The sequence below is a fragment of the Enhydra lutris genome, unplaced genomic scaffold, assembly GCF_002288905.1.
Source record: "Enhydra lutris kenyoni isolate GAN:26980312 unplaced genomic scaffold, ASM228890v2 scaffoldscaffold37, whole genome shotgun sequence".
Taxonomy (NCBI): domain Eukaryota; kingdom Metazoa; phylum Chordata; class Mammalia; order Carnivora; family Mustelidae; genus Enhydra; species Enhydra lutris.
The window spans coordinates 21561738-21582901 of NW_019154121.1; the positions used below are offsets into that span (position 1 = coordinate 21561738).

Below are 21164 nucleotides of genomic sequence, written 5' to 3' on the forward strand. Positions count from 1 at the left end.
TCCTCCAACTTTGCCCTGGTTTTTTTTTTTTTTTTTTTCTGGTAACCTTTACTTAATTCAGAGCTTTAAATACAACTTGGATCAGAGCATTCAAGGACATGAAAGGGAGGTTCCTCAATGAAATGACCTTTGTTTCTCCAAAACACAAGAGGTTGGCAACAGCTCATTTGTTGTTTGGTCAATGGAAGAGTTAATTCCACTAATGGATTCCCTGAGTCCTCTGCAGAAAAATTGACCTGGTCTTTGGGGAATCAATCTCATAGAATTTAGTCAATGTAATCACTCATACAAGGCTCTTTGGTTTCCCAGATGTGACACTTTTTCTCTCACACATGTCAAATTCATTTTACTCCTTTGTTTTTGATGCATTCAAGGCAAAGAATGGGCAGAGTGCACTGTGATAGGCTTGTCAGAGAGATGTGGCTGTGGTTCTCACCATAAGCCATAACACAGTCCCAACTACTTGCTCAGGTGGAAAATCTTGGGAGTCTGTCCTTACTCTTCCTTCTCCCATATCCCTCATTTCTCCCATATCCTCCTATATCCCCCATATTGGTAAGCAGGTCATTTGAGCCTCTCAGATATATCTTGGATATATATGTCCTTTGCCACTGGTCCAAATTGCTATTATTTCTTGAGCACCTCTCTGTCTGGCCTCCATGCTCATGCTCTTTGCCCTCTTCACTCCATTTGCCACAAGCTAGAATGATCTTTAGGAAATATAAATATGGAAAAAAAATGTAAAACCATTCAGTGGTCTCATTTTCTATTTTTTAAAAAAATACCTAAGTATGTAGATGAAAATTTGAAAGTTCCCTTATTCGTTTCTCTTATATACCCACCCTTCTCCACAAGGAACCACTGGTACCATTTTGGAATGCTTTTCTAAGCATTTGCAAAACACTGGAGTGTGTGTGTGTGTGTGTGTGTGTGTGTGCATATATGTATACTGTGTGTACACATATGTGTGTGGTGATGCACATACATATGTGTCCATAAATAGGATCATAGTACCTTGTTCTTGAGCTTGTTTCTTCAGTTGCTGATATATCGATATGTATATATTTCTCTCTGATTTGTTGGGATCTTGTTCTATTTAAGATAAAATTTAAACTTCGTTAAATGACCTACAAGGCACCATCATCATCTGTCACTGCCTTTCCCTCTTGCTACCTTCCACTCTGCTCACTATGCTTCAGCCATGAACTCCTTATCAGGTCCTCCCATGAGCCAAGCTTTATTTCTCCTCAGGGCCTTTGGCTGCTCACCTGGGGACATGACAGTGGTTTGCTCATGGTGGACTAAGTCCTTGAAAACATGTACATTTATCCAATTCCCTTATGCACTGAATTTATTAAGTATTCATACTTTTAAAAAATGTAGACACCGTAATCAATAAAATAATTGAGTTAATGAATTTAGTTTTTATTTATTAGCTAATAAATACTATAAGTCATTTTGCTCTGTGGGGGGATTCTCAAATTTTAAATTTTATATTAATACTTGATATTAAGAATGATTGAGCTGCACACCAAAACTAATCCAACACTGAATGTCAACTACAACTTTAAAACAAGTAATTGGGGGCGCCTGGGTGGCTCAGTGGGTTAAAGCCTCTGCCTTCGGCTCGAGTCATGATCCCAGGGTCCTGGAATCGAGGCCCGTGTCGGGCTCTCTGCTCAGCGGGGGGCCTGCTTCCCCCCCCTCTCTCCGCCTGCCTCTCTGCCTACTTGTGATCTCTGTCTGTCAAATAAATAAATAAAATCTTTAAAAAAATAATAATAAAAAAATAAAACAAGTAATTGACCTACAGGAAAAACAACAACATAAAATTCAGCATGTGAAGCTCTTAAAATCATCTCAGACCACTTTTCCAGCCTTCCTTTCAGTGATTTCCTTTCCACACAGTTTTTCATCCTCCTTCCTTCAGCTTTACCAAACTTAGCTTTATTATTTGAACACACCAAGCTTTCCCATATATAGTCATTCCTCCTAATCACAGATGTCAGATTCTGCATTTGGAAATTTACCTACTTGCTAAAATTGATTTATGGAAAACCCCCTCCCAGAGCAGAACGCACAGTGCTTTCTCACATGGCCAGTCACAGACACGCACATGCGTGGCACGGTGAAAAAGTTCAGTCCCTCACACACACACTCCCAGCGAAGGTAGCACAAAATGATGCCCTGTCTTCTTGCTTCAGCTCTCCTGCTGTAAACAAATGTTCTTTTCTCTATCTGTTTAATGCCATGTTTGTCACATTTTTGTGCTTTTTATTGGTGGTTTTGCTGTTTAAAAAGGCCCCGAAGCAGAGTACTAGAGTGCTTTCCAAAGCTCAGGAAAATCATGCTGTGCCTTACTTCTCGGAGAAAACAGACACATTTATAAGTTTCATTCAGACTTGAATTACACTCCTGTTGTCTGAATTCAAGGTTAATGAGTCAACAAGATTTATTAAATAAAGAGTCTTTAAACACAAACATGAATGAAATAAGATTATGTATCGATTAACAAAAATACTGTGACCGTAGAATTGCAGGAACCCGCACTGTTTCTTCAAATAGCAAAACTCCTCTCATCCTCTAAGACCCAACCCAAGTGCTTGCTTGTGCCTGCTTTCTCAGACTTGTCCCAGGAACAGTGGTTCTCTGTTCACAACCATTAGTAGAGCAGTGACCTCAGAGGGCTGAGTTACCTGTGTCCTTACCATAGATTCTGAGGTCCTAAAGGACCTGGTACTGATCGGTTGGATAAATGTCAGTTGAACAATTGGAAGGAGGTGAAGGAACCAAAAAGGAATGGGAAAGGAATGGGAAGTAAAGGACACTGAAAGTGGATTGAATAATGAATATGATAAGAACCTGTGGACAGGAACCCTGAGTTACTCTTGTGGTAGCAAACAATTCTGGGTCTCAGGATAGGACACGTGTTTAAGACCTGTGTTGACTAGTGACCTCAAGATGCCTTTAATGAGAAAAGAGTTTAAGTCGCCTAAACCAAAAGGGAAAACTTGGCTCCGGGATCAGCCTGGGTTAGGACTCACATTGCGTCAGGATCCATCTTTCTAACTCAACACTGTCTGGGTTAGCTGTCCTCAGACTCCAGCTGGTGGTCACTACAACTTCAGGCTCGTTTCATTATAACTTTCTGTCCAGTGAAAGAGAGAGCCCACTTTGAGTAAGACAAACTAAAGTCCTGAGTGGATCTTAATGACTGAGCAAGCTGGCTTCGATTATGTGCCCATTGTCAAACCAGGCATTAACTGGCCTAGTCTGGGATCCCATGATTTCTACCCCCGGAAGCCTAGGGTTGGAGTCGGTTTCACATAAAAGATCACATAGAAGTGATCTTTTGTGTTTATGGTTTCTGTGTGCCATCTCACCCAGGATAGAGACGGTTAGAATCCTGGAAGTGTTATATTAGCAGGTCATCTGACTAAAAGGTTTTGTTTGTTTTTTTACCAAAGAGGAACAAAGAGATTTTTTTTATATATATTTTCATTGAATAGTTCTAAAGTACATAATGTGTACCAAGTACTTTGCTAAATGCTGGTGGTACAAAAGCTCCCTGACCTCACAATGTAACAGTCTTGTAGTGAGATAAGGTTTATTCTCTCCCCTAGGAACAAAGAAGTTTCATTGGAATCAGAGGAAAACTTTATTACTCAGATGAATGAGTCAAGAGCATGGGATTATGCTGCCCTTTCCTAGGGTATTTGGATTTGAGAAGTGGAAATAATTCTGGACTAGGAGCTCACACCTGCATTCTAATCCCTGGATTGCTATTACCAGCTGTGAACTTGACCATTCACGGACGCTCTGGCCAGTGCGTCTCAAAGTGTAGTCAGCATGTATTTGTATTAATTTCTCAGGTTCTTTCTGGACCCTAGCTCTGACCTGCAAGAAGATCTGGAGTTGAGATCTCTGCCAGTTGTTTAGCCTCGATGAAACTCGTTTTTCTCATCTGTAAAAATGGGATCATAGGGGCGCTGCATGGCTCAGTCATTAGGTGGCTGCCTTTGGCTCAGGTCATGATCCCAGGGTCCTGGGATGGAGTTCTGCCTTGAGCCCCCTGCTTGGGCAAGACTGTTTCTCCCTCTCCCTCTGCCGGTTACTCCCCCTGATGTGTTTTCTCTCTCTCTCTCTCTCTCTCTCTGTCAAATAAATAAATAAAATATTTTTTTAAATGGATCATATTTGCCTTGTAGCATTGGTTTGGATTAAAATGTGATAATGGAAAGAAAGCACATGACACGTAGCAGGAGCTCAGCAAGCGCCATTTTTTTTTCCTCCCTCAGGGTATAAAGTCACTGTGGTCCAGAGTAGTTGAAGAATTCCTTGAATGAGAATAGCAAGAAGCCCTTCCTCACTCAGGAAGTGTTCCGCCAGGAATATGTGACTGTTACGTGGTCAGCTGGACTCTCTTATTGTTTGTTCTTAACTGTTATGGGACATAAGATTGGCCTAGTGTACTTCATGCTGCAGTATTTTGGGTTATGGCTGTGCCTCACGTACTCACAAGTCAAGTCAAATTCTTCCCTGGCTTTGTGATTGTTGGAACTGGAGTTTCACTAAGAGAAAGGGGAATGTGAGCATGTTTCACTAAGAGAAAAGGGAATGGGAGTTTCACTAAGAGAAAGGGAAATGTGTAGGCATTTGAGACACTGATGAATTTTTTTTTTTTTTACCTATAAAGCAAAGAACTTTGGATGCAGATATTGTGTTTGTAATACCCCTGACTAATAAGGTTAGTCTGTTGATACCATCCAGTAACCTCAGATTCTGAGGTTATAACTAACTATAATCTTCACTTGACAGGATTCTCCTGGTTTATTGGCAGTTTTTGGCTTTGCCCTCATCTGAAAGAGGGAAGTTCAAAGGACACACCCATTTCTAGGAGTTACACAAAACCCTCTTCCAAGAAATGTCTTGACCTTTCTACAATTTTAACCACAAGGCATGTGAGATTTGGTATCTAGAAAGATGATATGAGGCTCTAAGTCCTTAGTCATCAAAGAAAAGTTCTGTTATCTTTGGTATAATACCTAAGGCAGGGCACAAGATTCTGGAGTTTTAGAAATATTTTCAACTGTTCAGGCTGAAAGTACAAGGGGGTTCTAATTAATAGTAGGTTATGAAGAAGCACACATCCCTCTATTTTAAGAATCTGAATTATCTGATCGAATGACGTGTTACCGTATTAGATTTTCTTGGTTTAAAATACATAAGACTCTCAAAATTGGAAGAGGCCATTGCCCCTTGTCTGTCTACTGATCTGCTCCTTGAACGCCCTTCCAGTCTCCCTCCCCACCCCTAGCTAAGTCAAAGGTCAGCAAACAGATCTTGCCCAATACCTCTCTTTTTCTACATAGTTTTAAACACAGCCATTCTCATGTGCTTATAAATTATCTATGGCTTCTTTCCTGCCATTATGGATTTGAGTAGTTGTGACAGAGTGTATAGCCTGAAAAGCCTAAAATATTTGCTCTCTGCACTTTACAGAACAAGTTTGCTGACCCATGGCCTGGGCCATCTCCTCACTAGTGTCTCCAATGCTGAGTAGTTCTCCAGTTTCCAAGGGCCCTGCTGCGGACCACTCTTTCAGAAAATTCTTTCTTACTTACATGGAGCCAAAATCTGCTTTTCTGTAGTATGCGCCTGCTGGCACTAGTTCAATTTTAGTATGTGGGATCACCCAAAATAAAGCAAATTGCTCTTCCATGTGTCAGCCCCTTACATCTTAGAATGCTACAATCATGACTCCCGGCAGAACCTCACTGAATCCTAGTACCATAGGATTTCAAGTCCCCTCATCCCCGCCAGAACTGAACACAACATCTGGTGCATTATGACCAGTGTAAAGCTAAACTGAGCCCCCCAGGGTTTTCCAGGTGCCAAGAGCAATAGGAAGATGTTATGCCTCATTCTACACGCTACTTTGGAATCTAATGTAAAGAACAGAGACAGGTTCCCGGAGAACATGCACTCTGCTCAGCCACAGGGAGTGATGCAATTTCCAGGTCCTGTGTACCCACGGTCCATGTCTGTGGTCGGGATGGTTGTGAAATGGTTTGGGGTTTTTTTTGCCAGGATTTGGGTACAAAAGGAAAACAGTCATTTCTGTTTCATCAGAGAAGGTGGTGGTGGTCTCTTCATCACAGACACAAATGGAAGGTTCTTTCTTGAGAGTAGGCCTGTCTACCATATACTTCTTTAAGCTCTGTTGTTGAATAAAGTGATTTATATTGTCTTTTCCTTGCTGTCTCTTGGCCATCTTCTCTCACGATTAGAGATCACTGCAACAGCTTTCTAAATAATTTTAGCGGCCTCTTCTTTTTCCTTTCTCTGGTTTGTTGTCATCATTCTGCCAGATAACGGCAGGGCAAAAACCGTCCTGTCTCTGCTGATCTGTACTCTTCAGTGGCTCCCCATTACCAATAAAAGAAAAGCAAAATTTCTTAGGGTGGTGTTCAAGGCTTTCCAGAATGACCGAGCTCTTCCTTTTCTCCTTTTGCATGTTTAAAAGAGATTATTCCATAATCTGTGAACTTATCTTACATTTTCCAATCCCCAGGCCTTGGTCATAGTGTATACTCTATATGAAATGTTGATTTCTCCTCCCTTCACAAACCATATATCAAAAACAGTATCTTCATTTTTCATATTCATTCATATTTCTCATTCTCTCTCCCTGCCCCCCTTCCAGTTTGATTTCCCTGCTTCAGTGGCCTAACAATATATTATGTCTCTTTTTATGCTACTTATAAAAATTTGCTTTTTTTTTTTTTTTAATTAAGTAGGCTCCACACCCAATGTAGACTTTGAACTCTGAGATCCGGTGTTGCTTACTCTATCAGTGGAGCGAGACAGATGCCCGCAAAATTTGCCTTTTATTTTAGGGACATGTGTTCATGTCTTTTGTTCCTGCAACATTGCAAACTCATTAATTACTTGAAAGGAGTGGTTAGATCTTGCCTCTTCTCTCTATCCGTCAAAACACTGAGCAGAATTTGTGCTTGTTTTCCTGAATACTGTAAAAGGAGCTTGTTGATTTGGCATAAGCAGTGAAGTAGCAGGAAGAACTGAGTGGAAGTAGATGATTTTGAGCCTGAGACACTGGAAGAATAATCATACCTTTGACCAAAAGAGGCAGAACATAGAGGAATCACTGATGTGTGATACAGGGCATAAAGAAGGAAAAAAAATTGCTGGCTTCTTAATGAAGACCAAGTAGAAAGAACAGTGAGTGGGAAATGTGGGGATCTTCTATAGTGAGAACTCTCTTGCCCATTTCATGATCTTGGAGTCTCCTTGGACTGCTTTAGACTCAAGAGCTATGTACTTGCCCCTATCATGGCAAGATTTTTTTAACTTACTTTTTTAAGTATTTTTAAATTTTTTTAAAAACTTTTTAAAACTTATTTTTTAATAGATTTTTATTTTTTTTTAAGATTTTATTTATTCATTTGACAGACATAGATCGCAAGTAGGCAGAGAGGCAGGCAGAGAGAGGGGGGAAGCAGGCTCCCCGCTGAGCAGAGAGCTCTATGCGGGGCTCGATCCCAGGACCCTGAGATCACTACCTGAGCCCAAGGCAGAGGCTTAACCCACTGAGCCACCCAAGTGCCCCTAAATAGATTTTTAAACTTACTTATTACCCTATGTACTAATATTAGTTTTATATTTTCCCTATTTTGTATATGTGGTTATTGAGGCTTAGGAAAGTTTAAAAAAAAAATTGTGCTAGTGTATAGAGCGAGAACTAGTACTGTAGTTTGGGTCTTTTCCCTCTGATCTGAGGCTTTTCTCTTCCCACTCTGCAGGATCTCCCTCATTCTGCTCTCCTCATTTCTCTGTATTTGTGACACTTTCTTTGAGTTTTCATTGATTTAAATTAATAGTGTTTCTTCTGCCTGGCTGGGTTACACCAGGAATTAGGCAGAATGGGATATCCTTTAAATCTTCATATTGTCTACTTGACATTTTTAAGTGACTTACTATAGTTTATTATTGAAAATGGGAAAAACAGTTTCATGATGAGATGTTTAAGCCTAAATATGTATACTTGTGTTTTAATGAAATTTAGCTATTTTGTGTAACTCTATAAATAAGAGTACTCATGCACCGAAGGAAGGCCTTGTGTGAGGATCTGGGGAAGAGAAAGACCAGATCCTCTCTTCTGAAAGAGCTCTAGATGTTGGAACCTTGGGAGAAGGATGATCAAAAATGGTAACATTTTTGGTAGCACTGAAATATAAGCAAAACTTTCGAGAATTTAGAAAAGAAGGAAGATTAGGAGGCTTTTCAGATCAGAGGAAATTGGGAGGGTGGAGGTAGAAAAGTATGTTTAGGAAACAGTGAACATTCAACTTGGTTTGAGCAGTTACAGTGTGTGCGTAGATATATAAATGTATGTGTGTATATAACGAAGTAGAAATAAAGCAGTAGACATGAGATGGAAAAGTAGGTTGGAGCTAAATTGTAAAGGCCCCAAAACTAAGCCACAGAACCCAAGAGTGCATCAACAGATGGCATGGATAAACACAATGTGACATATACACACGACAGGATATTATTCAGCCTTAAAAGGGGAGGAAGTTCTGACACATGCTACAACATGGATTAACATTCAAGACTTCATGCTAAGTGAAATAAGCCAGCCACAAAGGGCAAATATTATACGATTCCACCTATATGAGTAGTTAAATTCATAGAGACAGAGAGTTTAGTGGTGGTTTTTAGGAACTTGATAGAGTCGGGAATAGGGAGTTAGTGTTTAATGGACCCAGAATTTCAGTTGGGGAAGATGAAAGAGTTCTGGGGAAGGATGAGGTTGATGGCTCTCCAACACTGTGAATGTACTTGATGCCACACTTGGAGTAGTTAAAATGGTAAATTTTATGTTCAGCATATTTTATTACATTGAAAATAAATTTTAAATTTTTTAATTAAAAAAGCCCGTAAGCTGCAAGTTGGTGCAGCCACTTTGGAGAACAGTGTGAAGATTCCTTAAGAAATTAAAAATAGATCTTCCCTATGACCCTGCAATTGCACTACTAGATATTTACCCCAAAGACACAGATGTAGTGAAAAGAAGGGCCATCTGTACCCCAATGTTTATAGTATCAATGGCCACGGTCGCCAAACTGTGGAAAGAACCAAGATGCCCTTCAATGGACGAATGGATAAGGAAGATGTGGTCCATATACACTATGGAGTATTATGCCTCCATCAGAAAGGATGAATACCCAACTTTTGTAGCAACATGGACGGGACTGGAAGAGATTATTCTGAGTGAAATAAGTCAAGTAGAGAGAGTCAATTATCATATGGTTTCACTTATTTGTGGAGCATAACAAATAACATGGAGGACATAGGGAGATGGAGAGGAGAAGGGAGTTGAGGGAAATTGGAAGGGGAGGTGAACCATGAGCGACTATGGACTCTGAAAAACAATCGAGGGTTTTGAAGGGGCGGGGGGGTGGTGGGAGGTTGGGAAGCCAGGTGGTGGGTATTAAGGAGGGCATGTATTGCATGGAGCACTGGGTGTGGTGCAAAAACAATGAGTTCTGGTATGCTGAAAAGAAATTTAAAAAAAAAAAAAGCATAAGCTATAGAAATTGGACTTTGCTGTGCAGATGATGGAGAGTCATCAAAATTTTGGAGAGTGGAAGCAGTAACATGACCAGAATTTTGCTCTGATTGAACTGGAAGATTAAACAGAATGCATTGGTAAGTATTTAATTAGGACAACTGGTTAGGAAACTGTGACAAGAACCCAGACTGTACACATTAAGAACTTAAAATAGAAAAGCAAGCATGATATGGTACCTGTAGTTTGGTGGATATATGTACATAATTACTAGGAGTAGAATTCTGGGGTCCTGGGGTGTATGTTCAGCTTTAGTAGAACTGCCATAGTTTCCCAACGTGTTTCTACCAATTTACACTCTTGCCAAGAGGGTATGAGAGTTTCTATTTCTCCATATTCTTCCCAGTGCTTATGATTATCAGTCCTTGTTGTTATAACCATTCTGGTAGTTGTGTCCTGGTGTTAATTTGCATTTTCTGAATTACTAATGAAATCAAGATCTTTTTATATGCTTATTGCCTTTTGGAAGTCTTGTGTATAGTGGCTATTCAGATCGTTTGCCAATTTTTTTATCAAGTGGTCTTTCTCTTGCTAATATATAGGAGGTTGGAGATTTTATATATATATATGTATATATATATATACATATATATATATATATTTTTTTTCCCCCTGAGTATAAGCTCTTCATTGGGTATATGTACTGTAAGTATCTTCCCTTACTTGGCATTTCATCCCCTTGGTGGGACCAGACACTACATTTAATGTAGTACCATTGATTAATTTTTCTCTTGTATTAGTAACTTTTGAGTACTCAAGAAAACTTTGCCTACCCCAAACTCATGAAGACATTTTCCTCTAAATGCTTTATTCCTGTATCTTTCACACTTGGATTTTTAATGATCTGAAATTAGTTTTCACTTATGGCATGAAATAAGAATAAGGAATCTTTCCCTAGGGTGCCTGGGTGGCTCAGTTGGTTAAGCGATGGCCTTGGGCTCAGGTCATGATCCTAGGATCCTGGAATCGAGCCCCACATCAGGCTCCCTGCTCAGTGGGGAGCCTGCTTCTCCCTCTCCCTCTGCTGCTCTGCCTGTTTGTGCTATCTTGCTCTCTCTGTCAAATAAATAAATAAAATCTTAAAGAAAAAAGAATATTTCCCTGTAGCTATCAAATGACCTGTCAGCATTTTTTTTTAAAAATTATTCTTTTCTCTATAGCAGTATCACCTTTTTTCATAAATCTAGTGATGGAGTATGTATGGGTCTGTTTCTGGATTCTTCTGTTGCATTTGCCTATTAGGCTCTCTTTTAGGCTCTCTTTAGTCTTCTAAATAGGCTTCCTCTCAGTGGTTACCTTTGTTATACTCACCTAGCCCTGGAAATGGAAACTAGCATGTATTCATTATTTACTGCAGCATAACAAATGGTTTAAAACTTATTGGCTTAAAGCAACAATAAATATTTAATATTTTGTATGGTTTCTCTGGGTCAGGAATTCTGGAGACTTTGACTTTTGGTGGATTTGGCTCAAGATCTGTCATGAAATTGCAATCAGAAAGTTGCCTACAGCTGCAGGCATCTGAAGACTTGACTGGAGCTAAAGTATGTGCTTCTAAGAAGGTCCCATTCACGTGGCTGGCAGGAGGCCAAAGTTCCTCACCAAGGACCCTCCTCCTCAGTACTGCTTGAGTTTCCTTACAACATGACAGCTGATTCAAAGGAGAACAGGAAAGAAGCTGCCGTGTCTTTAACTACTTAGCCTTCAAAGTTAACACACTGTCATTTATGTAATATCCTGTTGGTCATCCTTCCTTATTCAGCATGGGAGGGGGACCACATAAGGCTGTACTAGGAAGTGAGACTCACTGGGGTCTATCTTGGAGACTGGCTATTACACAGAAAAGCAAGAGAAGATAGCTGGCATCTTGTGTATATTTTTATTGTCTACCTGGGAACTTTTATTCTCTAAGGCCAAAAATCTTGCCTTGTTTTTACAGTACAAGAATCCCTAGAGCTGGTATGTAGTTGGGAAGGTTGAGAAATACCAGTGACTCTTTGTCTGCTCCATTTTGTGTCCTGCTGCTCAGAAGGCTGAACTCTGAAGTTCATTCATATTTTCACACTGTGATTTCCTAAGGTCCTCTCCCCATCCCAAAGTGGTAAAGACTGAGGACAGCTGGATCTGGTCATAGTTATCAGACAGCTATTAACCACCTTTCTCTCCATGATGTTTATTTTTCTTCTCTGAGAAACAGTCATTTCCTCCTTATGATTTGTTCAAATACATTTCCTATCTATGAACATTCTTTTTTTTTTTTTAAGATTTTATTTATTTTAGAGAGTGAACACAAGTGGAAAGAGCAGAGGGAGAGGGAGAGAGAATCTCAAGCAGACTTTGCACTGAGTGCAGAGCCTGACCCGGGGATCAGTCCCATGGTCCTGAGATCATGACCTGAGCTGAAACCAAGAGTGGGACCCTTAAACAACTGACTGCACCACCCAGGCAAACCCTTCCCCTCACAATCTATGAACATTCTAATTCTCTTATGGAGCAGTTTCCTCTTAAACTTTATTTTGAGTTGACCTTAGTTTCATAGGTAGTTGTAAAAATAATACAGACAGCCTATATACCTTCTATAGTGTCCCCGCAGTGGTAACATCTTCTAAAACTATATTACAACAAGAATGCTGGTATTGATATGATCAAGATCCAGAACACTTTCATCACCGTATGAATCTCTCATACAGCCCTTTTATAGCCATAGTCACATCTGTCCCACTCTAAGTCCCTCCTTAACTACTGACAACCATTAATATGTCTGTTCCTAAATTCTGCCATTTCAAGAATGGTAGGTTAGTGCAGTTGTGCAGTATGTAGTCTTTTGGGGATTGGCTTTGTTGTCCTAGCATAACTCTCTCAAGATGCATTCAAGATTTTGCGTGTGTCAGTACTTTGTTTTTTGTTTTTTTTTTTTTAAATTGCTGAGTAGTATTCTATGATAGAGATATATCACAGTTTACTTATCCATTCACCCACTGAAGAACACTCATATTGTTCCAATTTGGAGCTATTATAAATAAAAGGTAAACATTCCTGTACAAGTCTTTGTATGAAAGAAATCTTTATTTATCTGGAATAAATACCAGGAGAGCAATTGCTGAGGTATATAGTAGTTGCATGTTTTTTAAGAAATGGCCAAAGTTGGGGTACCTGGGTGGCTCAGTCAGTTAAACATCGACTCTTGATTTCAGCTCAGGTCATGATCTCAAGGTCATGAGATCGAGCAGTGGGTCAAGAGAGCCCCCCCCCAAAAAAAACCAAAATGAACAACAAAAATAACAAAAAAGGCCGAATTGTTTTCCAGGGTGGCTATATCATTTTAGATTATTACCAACAATGTTTGAGTGACCCATTTTCTCTGCCTCATCACCAGCATTTTGTGTTGTTACAACGTTTTATTTTAACCATTCTGATAAGTCTGTGATAATACCTCAGTGTGTTTTAGTTTGTGTTTCCAGAATGGCTAAAGCTATTGAGCATCTTCGGGTGTGCTTATTTGTCATCTGTATATTCTCTTCAGTGAAATGTCTTTTCATGTCTTTTGCCCTTATCTTAATTGGATTGCTTCCCTCTTTTAACTGTTGAGTGTTGAGAGTTCTTTATATGTTCTAAACACTATTCTTTGTTGAATATGTGGTTTGCAAATACTTTCTCCCACTCTACAGCTTGTCTTTTTACCTTTTTAAAATTTTTATTATTTAAGTATACTTGATATATAATGTTATTAGTTTGAGGAGGACAACATAGTGATTTGACAGTTCTATACATTCTGCAGTGTTCATCATGATAGTGTTACCATCTGTCATTATACAACATTATTACAGTATTATTGACTATATTCCCTATGCTATATTTTCATCTCTGTGACTTATTTTATGACTGGGAGTTTATACCTCTTTATTCCCTTCAGCTATTTCATGCATTCTCCCCAATCCCCTCCCCTCTAGCAACTACCAGTTTTTTCTCTACATTTATGAGTCTGTTTCTGGTTTGTTGTTGTTGTTTGCTTGTTTTGATTTTTAGATTCCACCAGTAAGTGAAATCATATGGTGTTTGTCTTTCTCTGACTAACTTATTTCACTTAGCATGATACTATCTAGGTCCATACATGTTGTCACAAATGGCAAGATCTCACTCTTTTAATGCGTAAGTGACATCCATGGGCGGGGGGAGGTGTCTGTGGGTGTGTATACCACATCTTCTTTATTCATTCATCTGTGGATAGACATTTGAATTGTTTCCATATCTTGGCTATTGTAAATCATGCTGAAATGACTATAGAAGTGCATATATCTTTTAAAATAAGTGTTTTTAGGGATTTGGGGGGGGTATAAATACCCAGGAGTGGAATTACCAGATCATATGGTATTTCTGTTTTTAAGTTTTTGAGTAATTGCCATACTGTTTTCCACAGTGATTGCACCAATTTACATCTTCACCAACCTTTGTGCACAAGGATTCATTTGCATTTCACCAACCCTTGTGTGCAAGTGTTCCTTTTTCTCTGCATCCTCACCAACACTTGTTATTTCTTTTTAATAATAACCATTCTGACTGGTGTGAGGTGATAGCTCATTGTGGTTTTGATTTGCATTTTCCTGATGATTAGTGATATTGAGCATCTTTTCATTTGTCTGTTAGCTGTTTGTATGTCTTCTTTGGGATGTGTACTCAAGCCCTCTGCCCATTCTATAATTCAGTTTTTTATTTTTTGCCATTGAGTTGTGTAAGTTCTTTATATACTTTTTATATAACCCTTTATCAGATAAATCATTTGCAAATATCTTCTCCCACCCAGTAGGTTGCTTTTTTGTTTTGTTGGTGGTTTTCTTAACTATGCAAAAGCTTTTTATTTTGGTATAGTCCCACTTGTTTATTTTTGCTTTTGTTTCCCTTGTCTGAGGAAAAATATCCATAAATATATTGCTGAAGCTGATGTTCAAAAGACTACTGCCTATGTTTTCATTTAGGAGTTTTATGGTTTCAGGTCTCATATTTAGGTCTTTAACCCATTTTGAGTTAATTTTTGTGTGTGGTTTAAGAAATTTCATTCTTTTGCAGGTAGCTGTCCAGTTCTCCCAACACCATTGATGAGAATGTCTTTTCTCCATTGTATAATCTTGCTCACTTTGTCATAGATTAATTGACCTTATAAGCATGAGTATTTTGGGGGGGGGTCCCTATCCTATTTGATTGATCTTTGTGTTTATTTTTGTGCCAGTACCATACTGTTTTGATTAATATAGCTTTGTAGTATATCTTGATATCTGAGATTGTGATGCCTCCAACTTTGTTCTTTCTCAGCATTACTTTGACTATTCAGGGTCTTTTGTGGTAACATCCAAATTTTAGTATTATTTGTTCTAATTTTGTGAAAAATCCTTTTGGTATTTGGTAGGGACTGCATTGAATCTGTCATTTGCTTTGTGTAGTATGAACATTTTAACACTAATAATTTTTCCAGTTCATGAATATGATATAGCTTTCCATTTGTTTGTATCATCTTCAATTTCTTCCATTACCTTCTAATAGTTTTCAGAGTATAGGTCATTTGTCTCCTTGGTTAAATTTATTCCTATCTATTTTTTTTTTTGGTGCAATTGTAAATGGGGTTGTTTCTTAGTTTCTCTTTCTGCTACTTCATTATTCGTGCATAGAAACACAACAGATTTCTGTATATTAAATTTGCATCCTGCAACTTTACTAAATTCATTTATCAGTTCTAATAATATTTTGGTAAATTCTTTAGGGTTTTCTATGTGTAGTATCATGTCATCTGCAAATAGTGCAACTTTTACTTCTTCCTTACCAGTTTGGATGCCTTTTATTTTTCTTCCTGCTTGCGGCTAACTAGGACTTCCAGTGCTATATTAAATAAAAGTGACAAGAGTGGATATCTGTGTCTTTTTCCTAATCTTAAAGGAAAAGCATTTACTTTTTCACCATTGAGTGTGATGCTAGATGTGGGTTTTTCATCTATGGCTTTTATTATGTGGCCATATGTTCCCTCTAAACCAACTTTGTTGAGAGTTTTTGTCATGAATGGGTATTGAATTTTATTAGGTGCCTTTTCTGCATCTATTGAGATGATTATATGGTTTTTATCCTTCATTTTGTTAATGTGATATATCACATTGGTTGATTTGTGGATATTGAACCATCCTTGCATCCCTGGAATAAATCCCAGTTGATTGTGGTGAATGATCTTTTTTTTTTTTCTCACTGCCTTTGATCAGATCTTTATTCAAAATTTGCTGTCCAAAATGATTTGACTTTTATGGAATAAACAAATTTAACTTTTTATGCAGCAAGCTTCTTTTCTTCTATGGTAGGTTTCTTTTCTGCAGGTTTCTTCTTCACTGCTGGTTTCTTGGTAGCAGCGGGCTTTTTTCCCAAGGGTTTCTTCTGCTTCTTAGCGCCAACAGCCTTCTTTCCTTTCTTCCCTACCACAGTCTTCTTGCCTGGAACCCCCTTCTCCTATGCTTTAGCTTCTAATTTGCCTTATCCATCCAGAGTCTGTGATTCTTGGCCTGGCAAAGAATGGTGTTCTGGCACATGGACTTTGCATATAGGTGTAGCTTCAACACGATTCTCAGGTTTTTCGGTGGTTTCTTCTTCAGGACTCTGTGATGAATCTTCTTGCACAGTGCTCGGAGGGCTTTTTGGACCTCTGGGTTTTTCAAGATTCTGCAAAGGTCTGTATTAAGCATCCTGTGCATTGGAAGGTTGTAGTTACTTTTGAGGGGAGGCAGGCTTATGCCAAGTGACATACTTGCAGATCATCTAACTTGCAGAAATGTGACACATGCCCATCAGGAGCAAGTTAAAAAATTTTCAGTTTGTTACATTAAGTAAAGTAATTCCAGGAATGTTTCCGAAGGCCTTGATGACTCCATTGTCCTCATTATAGATGGTGTAGAGTCCCCTGTGCTGAATACAATGATTGTTTCTTATTTTGCCTTTGCCAGCTCTCATTCACTGAGAGGCATAGACCTTTTTGATGCAATTCCAAGCTTTAATTTTCTTATGAAGTAAAACAGCTTCCTAGGTCTTCTTGCAGTCTTTAACTTTATCTTCAGCTACCAAGAGAAGTTCAGGAACTTCGGCAATATGATGACTTTTAGACATGACCAGTGCTGGTAAAGCAGAGGCAGCCCAGGCAGAGCCAATGGCATATCACTTCTGTGTTGTGTTCGCTCTGGAGTACCAATAGCACCAGGTTTGCGTTAGTCCATACATGTGACACATATTTCCGAAAGCACTCTGGCCAGAATGGTAAGTGTCACCACCTCGAACTCTTGGAATTTGAACCACAGCTCTACCAGTACCCTAAGATTCAGCACTGGTTTGAATTCACTTACAGCATATGGCTATTTTTGTTTCTATACAAGTTGTTGTGAACAAAGTTCACAATATGAGGTCAAATGGGAGATTTGAACACAGCAGGCAAAGTTAAAATTTTTGCCTGATGACTCCCCCTTTTCACAGTGCACTGATGTCAGTGGAGGAGCACACACTGTTGCAGGGAGAGGTGAGGGCCATGCTCCTCTCAACGCTGTGGCTCCTATAGGAAAAGCATGAATGATCCTTTTAATGCATTGTTGAATTGGGTGTGTTGATATTTTGTTGAGGATTTTTGGATTTATGTTCATCTGTGATATTGGCTTATAGTTTGGTTTTATTTTATAGTATCTTTTTCTGGTTTTAGTATCAGGGTAATGCTGGTCTTATAGAATGAATTTGGAAGCTTTCCTATCTCTTCTGTTTTTTGGAATAGTTTGAGACAAATAAGTATTTATTCTTCTTTAATATTTGGTAGAATTCATATCTGAAGCCATTTTGGCTTGGATTATTAATTTGTTGGAAGTCGTCTTTTTATTATTACCAGTTCACTTTTGTTACAAATAATTGAGCTATTCTAATTTTCTGTTTCTTCTTAATTTAGTTTTGGAGATTGTGTGTTTCTAGGAATTTATTTCTTGTAGGTCACAGGTTATCAGTTTGTTGGCATGTAATTTTATATAGTATCTTATAATCTTTATGGTACTGTCTGGTACTGGTTGTAATTTCTCCTCCTTCGTTTCTGGTTTTATTTGAGTCCTCTCTTTTTCTTTTTCTTGATGAGTCTAACTAAAAGTTTAGCAGTTTCCTTTATCTTTTCAAAGAACCAATTCTTGATTTCATTGATATTTCCTACTTTTTTTTAGTCTTGACTTCAGTTATCTCTGCTGTGATCTTTATTATTTCCTTCCATTTACTAACCTTGGGCTTTGTTTGTTCTTCTTTTTCTAGTTCCTTTAAATGTAAAGTTAGATCATTTACTTAAGATTTTTCTTGTTTCTTGAAGTAGACCTGTATCACTATAAGCTTCCCTCTTAGGACTGCTTTCATCATATCCCAAAGATCTTGGACCATTGTGTTTTCATTTTTGTTTGTCTCTGTGTGTTTTTTTATTTCATTTTTTTATCTCTTTGTTAACCCATTGGTTATATAGTAGCATGTTGTTTAGCCTCCATATGTTTGTGGTTTTTCTAGTTTTGGGGGGTTTTTGTGTGTTTTTTAACAGATTAATATTTTATTTATTTATTTAGATTTTATTTGTTTATTTATTTGACAGAGAGAGAGAGAGAGAGAGCACAAGTAGGCAGAGGGTGAGGGAGAAGCAGGCTCCCTAAGCAGGGAGCCTGATGTGGGGCTTGATCCCAGGACCCTGGGGTCATGACCTGAGCTGAAGAAAGATGATTAACTGACTGAGCCACCCAGGTGCCCCTCTAGTTTTTTTGTTTTTTGTTTTTAAGTAGATTCCACTCCCAGCATGGAGCCCAGTTCAGGCCCCAAACTCAACACCCTGATATTAAGACCTGAACTGAAATAAAGAGACACTTCATGAACGAGCCACCCAAGCGCCCCTATTTTGTTTTGTATTGTAGTTGATGTCTAGTTTCCTGCTGTTGTGGTCAGAAAAGATACTTGATATGATTTCAATTTTCTAAAATTTACTGAGACTTTTTTTGTTGCCTGTCATGCAATTTTTCCTCAAGAATGTTCCATGGGCACTTGAAAAGAATGTGCATTCTGGTTTTTTTGTTTTTTGTTTTTTGTTTTTTGTTTTTGATAGCATATTCTGCTATCTTTTAAGTCCTTCCGGGCTAATGTGTCATTCAAAGGCATTGTTTCTGTATTGATTTTCTCTCTACATGATCTATTTATTGATGAAGTCAGATGTTAAAGTCCCCTACCATTATTGTGTTATTGTCAGTTTCTCTCTTTATGTCTGTTACGGGTTGCTTTATGTGTTTAGGTGCTCCTCTATTGGGTGCATAGATATTTTCAATTGTTATATCTTCTTTTTGGATTGATCTCTTTATCATTATGTAATGCTCTTCTTTGTCCCTTATTACAGTCTTTATTTTAAAGTCTTTTACATGTGATACAAGTAATGACATCCTGGCTTTTTTTCACTTCCATTTGCATGGAGTATCTTTCTTCATCCCTTCACTGTCAGCCTATATGTGTCTTTTGTCCTCTTAACAAAGGCTTTTGCAGAGCAAAAGTGTTACATTTCATTGAAGTCTAATTTATAAGCTTGTCCTTTTATGGATTATGCTTTTGGTGTCAAGTCTAAGAACTCTTGCTTAGCTCTAGATCTGATTGATTTCCTTCACAGTTTTTTTTTTTCCCTAAATGTTTTATAGTTTTACATTTAAGTCCATGATTCATTTTGAGTTAGTTCTTGTATAAGAGGTGAGATTTAAATTGAGGCCCATTCACTTTTTATGGATTCCCAATTGCTTCAGCATTATTTATTGAAAAGACTGTCTTTCCTCCACTGAATTTCTTTTTCATCTTCATCAGCAATCAGTTGGGCATATTTGTGTGGGGCTGTTTCTGGGTTCTTTTCCTTTGTTCTATGTGTGTGCTTCTGCCAGCACCACATAGTCTTGAGAACTGAAGGTGTATAATAATTCTTGGAATCTAGTGAATTAACAACCCCCCTTTATCTTCCTTTTCAAAATTGTTTTAGCTGTTGCATTTTCTTTGCCTTCCTATACACATTTTAGAATAATTTTGTCTACATCTATAAAAAACTCTTGCTGGGATTTTGATAGAAATTGTGTCAAATCTGAGCATCAGTTTGGTGAGATGTACTATGTTGAGTCTTCTAATCCATGAATATGGTACACTTCTCCATTTGTTTTGTTTTTTTCCTTCATCAGCATTGTATAGCCATCAGCATACATGCCCTGTACATATTTTGTTACATTTGTACCTATTTCATTTTTTAAAAACTATGAATGGCATTTTATTTTTATTTATATTTACTTAAACTATGAATGGCATTTTATTTTTATTTTTATTTTTATTCACTGTTGGTATATATTAGCAAATTGATTTTTATATATTCATCTTGTATCGTGTGACCTTGATGGGCTCACTTATTAGTTCCAGGAGTTTTTTGAGTACTTTTTTCTAAATTCCTTGGGATTTTCTACATGGAAAATTATGTCATTGCAAAGAAGGACAATTTTTTTCTTCCTTTATCATCTGTATGCCTTTTATATCTGTTTCTTTATTGCCCTGACTAGAATTTTCAGCAATGTGTTGAATAAGAGTGTTGTGAGTGAGCAGACATCGCTGCCTTACTCCTGATTTTAGGGGAAAAGCATTAGATCTTTCAATATAAAGTATAATTTTGGTGTTGATCTTTTGTTGATGCTTTTTATCAAACTAGGGAAACTCGCCCCTCTTCCTATTTTTTTTTGAGTTTTTATTATAAATAGTTGTCAAATTCTGTCAAATGCTTTTTACCCATATCAATTGATATGACCATGTCGTTTTTCTTTAGCCTGTTAACTTGGTGGATTACACTGATTGATTTTTGAATATTGAATTAGTTTTACATCCTTGGGACAAGCCCCACTTGGTTATCTATATAATTCTTTTTATATCTTGCAGAATTCTCTTTGTCTTTTATATTCAAGTCCATTATCCATTTTAGCTTAATTTTTGTAAGAGATTTTGTATAGATAAAAGAACAGTCCTGAAAAAGCTTTCTTCTTAATACCATATTCAGGACTCATGTTCTCATGTTCTTCTTTCCTTATGTGTCTGTCATCCAACCGTAGATTTTTCATTTCTGTATCATGGACACTTTAAAGCTGAAGGTCCCAGATTTCCTTATAAATATTTATTAATGGCCAGTGTTCCTAACAGAATGAAGGGAACAAGATGCTAAAGAACTCACATCATAAAGAATCCACAGTATACCTTTATCTTTCTTAATCTCTTTGCTGTAATTCTCTTGCTGTCCTCCTTTCCTACTTCCTTCTGTGAACATTTATATATTTAAACTGCACTTATTAGTTTGAATAAGTTAATATATTTATAGAGTGAAGAAAGTCAGCAGATCTTTGCTGAGTTCTCATATATGCCAAGCATTTTGCCAAGTAACTTTTGACTAAATAGGACCCTAGCATCAAGATGTTCACAGCTTAAAGGAGAGGAAGGT

At 37.9% G+C, this 21164-nt stretch overlaps 1 protein-coding gene and 1 pseudogene across 2 annotated transcripts in view; one reads left to right on the forward strand and one right to left on the reverse strand.

Annotated features, from left to right (window-relative positions):
- The window catches only part of LOC111154506 (GRB2 associated binding protein 2), a 188955-nt gene that overhangs the window by 110009 nt on the left and 57782 nt on the right, over positions 1–21164 (forward strand). The window lies entirely within an intron of this gene.
- Positions 15862–17307, reverse strand: LOC111154354 (annotated as a pseudogene).